The 5,584-nt window shown below is 36.7% G+C and overlaps 1 non-coding gene across 1 annotated transcript; it reads right to left on the bottom strand.

Annotated features, from left to right (window-relative positions):
- Positions 1 to 4,679: 4,679 nt before the first annotated feature.
- Positions 4,680 to 4,875, bottom strand: LOC124888170. The gene has a single exon (XR_007046310.1). It is a non-coding gene; the product is annotated as a U2 spliceosomal RNA (small nuclear RNA).
- Between the last annotated feature and the right edge of the window lie 709 nt (positions 4,876 to 5,584).

Below are 5,584 nucleotides of genomic sequence, written 5' to 3'. Positions count from 1 at the left end.
AGGGATTTTATGGCTACAAAGTTGAGGGAGATTTTGGGGACTATGAAAATAGTCATGATCAAAACTTGGGCAGATTTGAGGGTCACGGTTTTAGGGAGAAAATAAGGAGAATGAAGTGCCTAGCGTTGTAGGGAATATTGAGATGATGTAGGACCTCGTGATGGTTTTTGTGATGAAGTTGGGGCATGTGAGGAGTTTTACACTTCCCACTCTAAACCTAAATTTGGTGTTAGGTATAACACTTTCATTCGCAAAGCTTATGAGAGCTATGATGAGAGTACATGTGAGGAGTGTGAAAATTCATTTTCTTCACCTTGTAGTACTTCTTATCAAAATCGACATGGTGTGACTGTTTATCCTAGCTATAGTAGAGATTATCCCACGAGAAAAAGATTGATATGAATCTCCAAAACCAACTGGTAATCATCTGCCTTACAATGTTGATTTGAGAAGGAGTGTACACTCCGGAAAGGTAACCATTTGTGGGATACCGGGCTGCCTCGTTGTGTTAAATGATAGGTACTATAGAAACTACATCCTTCCATCCATGGTTGACTACTTGGGGTTGTTTCGAGAGCCTTTACTTATTCCATACTTCTTGGACAGGTTTAAGGTTACCGAGAGGGTAAAAGTTTTCTTCACCTCATTTGATTACCATGAGGAGATGTGCTTCGATCTTTTACCTATAACCTACGGTCATGTGAGCTTGGGTGCCGATTGGTTTGCACAACATAAAGTCCCAAATGTGCAAAATTGGCCTAATATTGTAAGAGACCGAAAGAGAAATCGCCTCGTGACGTACATTCTGCCCGGGCCACAAAGAGAATTGCTCACCTACTCCAATCTGAGTAATGATGAGAGACAAAAAATTGAGAGGAGTACAGATGTGCAAGGTGGTAATCCAAGAGTGAAAAAAGGAGAGGTTGTATGGAGCGAAGTGAGGAGATTGCCACCAAACTGAGCTAATATTGTTTGTCCTTCTATTTCTAAAGACATTTGTGTAGGTACCGATATGACAAGTGAAGGAGAGCAATGTTGAATTAAAGTTGCTGCCCAAGCTTGTGGAGGACCTTCACAACACGGCAAAAGAGATTCTACTGAAGAACTTCAAGGTAAAATAGCTAACTCCTACACTTTTGTGCATGTGAATGATAATTGTGTGGCTAGTAGCCCATTGAGTGTGAGTAGTAGCTTACTTGCTTGTGAGTGTAATGATTCTTTGCATCTTGTTGATGATGTACATGTTGTGAGTGTGGATACACTAGTTGATCCTATTGATGACCAAATTGACTCTTCTTGTAAGATCAATTTATGTCCACCTAGTGTTGAAGCCTTTATGTTTAACGGAAGTACATCGTCTTGTGTAATTGGTGTTGATGAACTTATTTGTGAAAATTATCCACCACTTGAATATGTGTGTGATGTGATTAATAGAACTCAAGTGAGTGAAGTACATGAAAATGTTGGTCAACAAAATGGGAGTGAACCCGAGAGCTATTCTTGGGAAAACCTTTTACTTAAAACCTCTTTGACACTTGATATTGATCTTTTAGAGAGTGAAGAACTTTCTTGTTCCAAATCTGCCCATGAGATAGATCATGCTCTCTTTAGGTATAATGTCTTGTTTGAAGATGATATACATACTCCTAAGGTCCTAGTGGAGAAAATGATGGTATAGATTGCCTTGAACTTTATAGCCGATATGCTAATCCATTATGGTGTGACAACATTCCTCCTAAAGATGGAAATCTCTTTTTGAAAGATGAGAGTACTCTTAAGAGCAAAATATGGTCCTCCCAAATAGTCTATAATTCAATAAATATTTTGTAAAGCCATTCATTTTAAATACAACTCGGAACAAACCAATCGAAATAATCAGTGTCGGAGCCAAAAATTTGTATAAGAGGATTCATGAAAATACTGAAATTTCATGGTTAAGATTTGAGTTTGTGACTTGAAACAACTTTTATACCACTTTTACGGCTTCATTATTGTGGATTGACTGGTCCTTTCTCCGGCAGGATGGCACGAGCTTCCCTTGGCATACTTCGTTATCATTACTAAGACAAGTAAGTAGGAATTCATCCCAGATAAAGTACTTATATAGCTCTTTCGCATCGAGGAAAATTCATATTTTCTCTTTCAGGTTAGGCACCCTTTGCTCTAACAAAATAGAGAGGTGTTCGCCGGGACCAATGCTAGATGTTAGATTCAATATTCAAAAAGTCTTCAATATATTTGCTTATTTCAAGTTAGGGATCCAAAGTTGTTCATTTTGCACAATTTATATTTCTAGCAAAGAGGATATCTAGCTCCATCCGGACATAATATAAACTCAATACATAACCCTTCTTCCCAACCTCTCTTTACTGGACAATTTTTTCAAGCACAGACAATGAAGTGTTGGGCAGAATTGTTGATGTGGTTGATATCAGAGCCTTACAATTACAATTGAACTAAGGTGCACATTCTAAAGTGGTCTTCTAGCTAGCATCCAACAGTGTCTAGCGATCAATGGAATGGGCGAAAATCATGTGAAATCGGGGTGTTTGTGATTTCTTTCCATGTGCTTAAGTCTTGGTGGACACAAGTATTCAGTACGTGAGGTGTCTAGCGATCAATGAAATGAGTGACAATCATGTGAAACCGGGGTTCTGTGATTTCTTTCCATGTGCCAAAGTCTTGGTGGACAATTATTCAGTACGTGAAAGGTGGTAGGTGTCCAATAATTAGATGAAATAGTTGAGGTGTACGGACACCACCGGTATCTCTCACATGCGGAGGAGGAAGGGAGGTATGAATATTACAAGTGTAACACATGTAGTACTAGGCAAAACCAACACACTGCTGAAACATTGAACTAAATTTGGTCAAAGCTTCAGCAGTATGGAGTTTGCATTATCAGGATTGACATTGCACCCATATTTACTTTTTTTAATTCTAGTGTGCAAAATTTCTTTGCATTTACTGTTCAACTAAAATGGCTACACTGTTTGTTAAATCAGTATCAATAAGTAATATGAAGAACTCAACGTATTGGTAAAGCAACGCTTAGGCAACACGCGAAGTCAAAAAGCCGAGTCAAGTCATGGGCCTTTGTTTCTATAGCAACTTTCATGTCTATTTATTTATTGCATACTACTCAAATGTAATTATTTAATACTTTTCGTTTGGCCATGAAAATCATAATTTTCCAAAGTTGGAGTTGAGTTTGGCCATTAATATAAATTAAAATTGTTTATGAAATTTTGTGAGAAAAAAGTATGAGTAAAACAAGTAAAAACGTAAAACTTATTCACTTTTCCAAATACAAGTATTTGGAACTCTCATAACCAAACACAAACAACTTTCACTAAAGTGAAATAATTTTCCAGAAAAAATAAAAAATAATCATGGCCAAAATCTTCCGCCTCCCTAATTTTCATTCGAATTATTGTTACTACAAATCAGTTAAATATATAGAGGATATTTATGACCCCAGACATCCTAGGCCATGGATCTTGCTCATCACCCATTGACACCATCCAAGTAAGTATGTTATCCAGTTAGCTCAGACCATTACAAATATTACAGCTTTCGCTCCACTTCTCTATTAGTTGTCAATGTGGGATAATCACTCATTACTGTCCATAGCTTTCTGTTTGGAGATGGGGAAAAAAAATCAGTGTAATGTATATTTGATTCTATTTGAATATACAAGAACTAAGAAATAGTATTAGTCTCCTTATCAAACAAGCTGTTAGAGAACAGTTCTTCAGATGTATTTCAAGAAACCAATATCTACAAACCTGCAACAATGACGGCACGTGCATTTCGGATCCTTCAAAAGTACTGCATTTTTTTGGATCAATATCTAGCTAATATCCTGGCAATCGGTGAAAATTATGCGAAAATGTGGTTCGGAATCCTGTAGAAACAAAAGAGATCAACAGTTTCTTTCCATTTGTCCACAGTCTTGGATACTGTTATTCATGTATGAGGTGGTAGGTGTCTGATGATTTGATGAAATAGTTGTGCATTGTCCAAGTCTTGGTGGACACAGTTACTCAATACAAGAGAGGTGGTAGGTGTAAACATGAATATCATGAATATATGGAAGATGTAGAATCTTTTGTTGATGTTATAGGATCTCTGAATCTTCCTTGTAAGTATGAATGACTGCAGTTTTTACGCAGCAAATAGTTATACCAAAAATGTTACCTTCTCAAAAAAAAATAGTTGAGATGCACGGTGGTCACCGTTATCTCTCTTTCACACACACAGGAGAGAGGGCAGAGAGAATGTTACTGTCTACTCAACTTTGATTCCAAGGCGCCAAGCCACTTTGCTTTCCCAATTGGGAGATTAACCTCATTTACAGACCAATGTTGTTGACATAGCAATGGAACAGTGAAAGATGAAATAACTGATGCCAAAAATTGTCGGATTGATAGAAGGTTCACTGCTTCGGGACCTAACTGGTGAAGGTTTCTTCACTGACCTATCATCAAAAGAAAAATCTGAAAGGCTTTTATTGCATTTGAATAACCTAATGTTTATGTAACAACACCAACTAAGTTTATTAAATCAATAAAGTATAAAATCTTCAATCAAAACTGAATCACCTCCTTGCAAATATAAAAAGAAATAACCGATAAAGATAAGGGCAAATAAACTGCTAAACAATTAAACTAGATTTGGTGGGATGCGCCAGGCCCAAGCAGCAGTGCAATGCTTAGGCGACGTGTGAAAGCCAAGGCAGCAAGCTCCCTTGATGAGCCTTACCCCTCAAAAAATAGAGTTAATTTAGTGTGGACAAATGGCCCATATATCAGATATTAAACTGATAAGAACAATTACTACACTTGATCTTAGCCAAAAGGCCGAGAAAGGTATGAGTTATCAAATCAATGGGCCTTTGTTTCTATAGCAACTTTCTGGTGTCTCTTTCTTACTTTCTTCTGATGTGGGAAATATTGAACAACAAAAACTAAGATGTGTTGAGCAAAAGAAATATAAGATTTGTTGAGCAAAAGCAATATATAGTCCTCCCAAATAGTCTGCAATTCAATAATATTTTGTAAAACAGGTGAATGTTCAAAGCGTAAAACACATTCAGAAGAACATTGAGTACAAATATATTCACAAATGATGATATTTTATGTAGTCTCCCACAAAAACGTTAGTATAATACTACGAGTATTATAGCAAAGGAGTTTTGACGATTGACATATGTGTGTGAAACATGTTAGTCATACTGCTCCTCACATGTGAAGCACATCGAAATAGATGTAAGACTGACAATGCGTAAAGACAGGAGTGGATAAGCAGATAAGCAAGGTGTTAGTTTTAAATAGACAAATCGCACATAACACTTAAATAGACAAATCGCACATAACACTATGCAAACGATATCTAGATTGCTACAGAAAAGAAGCAGGAGAATGAAGAAGATCACTGAGAGAGAAACTTGTGCAGAGAGATTTACTTTTTGTCCAAGAGTAGTTACATAAAGTGTTCTTTTAAAAAAAACTGAAATAGATAATGGCCCTACTTTAAAGTCATTGTGCTAACCATGCTAACTACCTCCTAATAACTTAAAAAA

Source organism: Capsicum annuum, chromosome 10 (genome assembly GCF_002878395.1).
Source record: "Capsicum annuum cultivar UCD-10X-F1 chromosome 10, UCD10Xv1.1, whole genome shotgun sequence".
NCBI classification, from domain to species: Eukaryota; Viridiplantae; Streptophyta; class Magnoliopsida; order Solanales; family Solanaceae; genus Capsicum; species Capsicum annuum.
The sequence above is the reverse complement of the archived record's forward strand: the minus strand, read 5'-3'. Positions and strand labels throughout refer to the sequence as shown.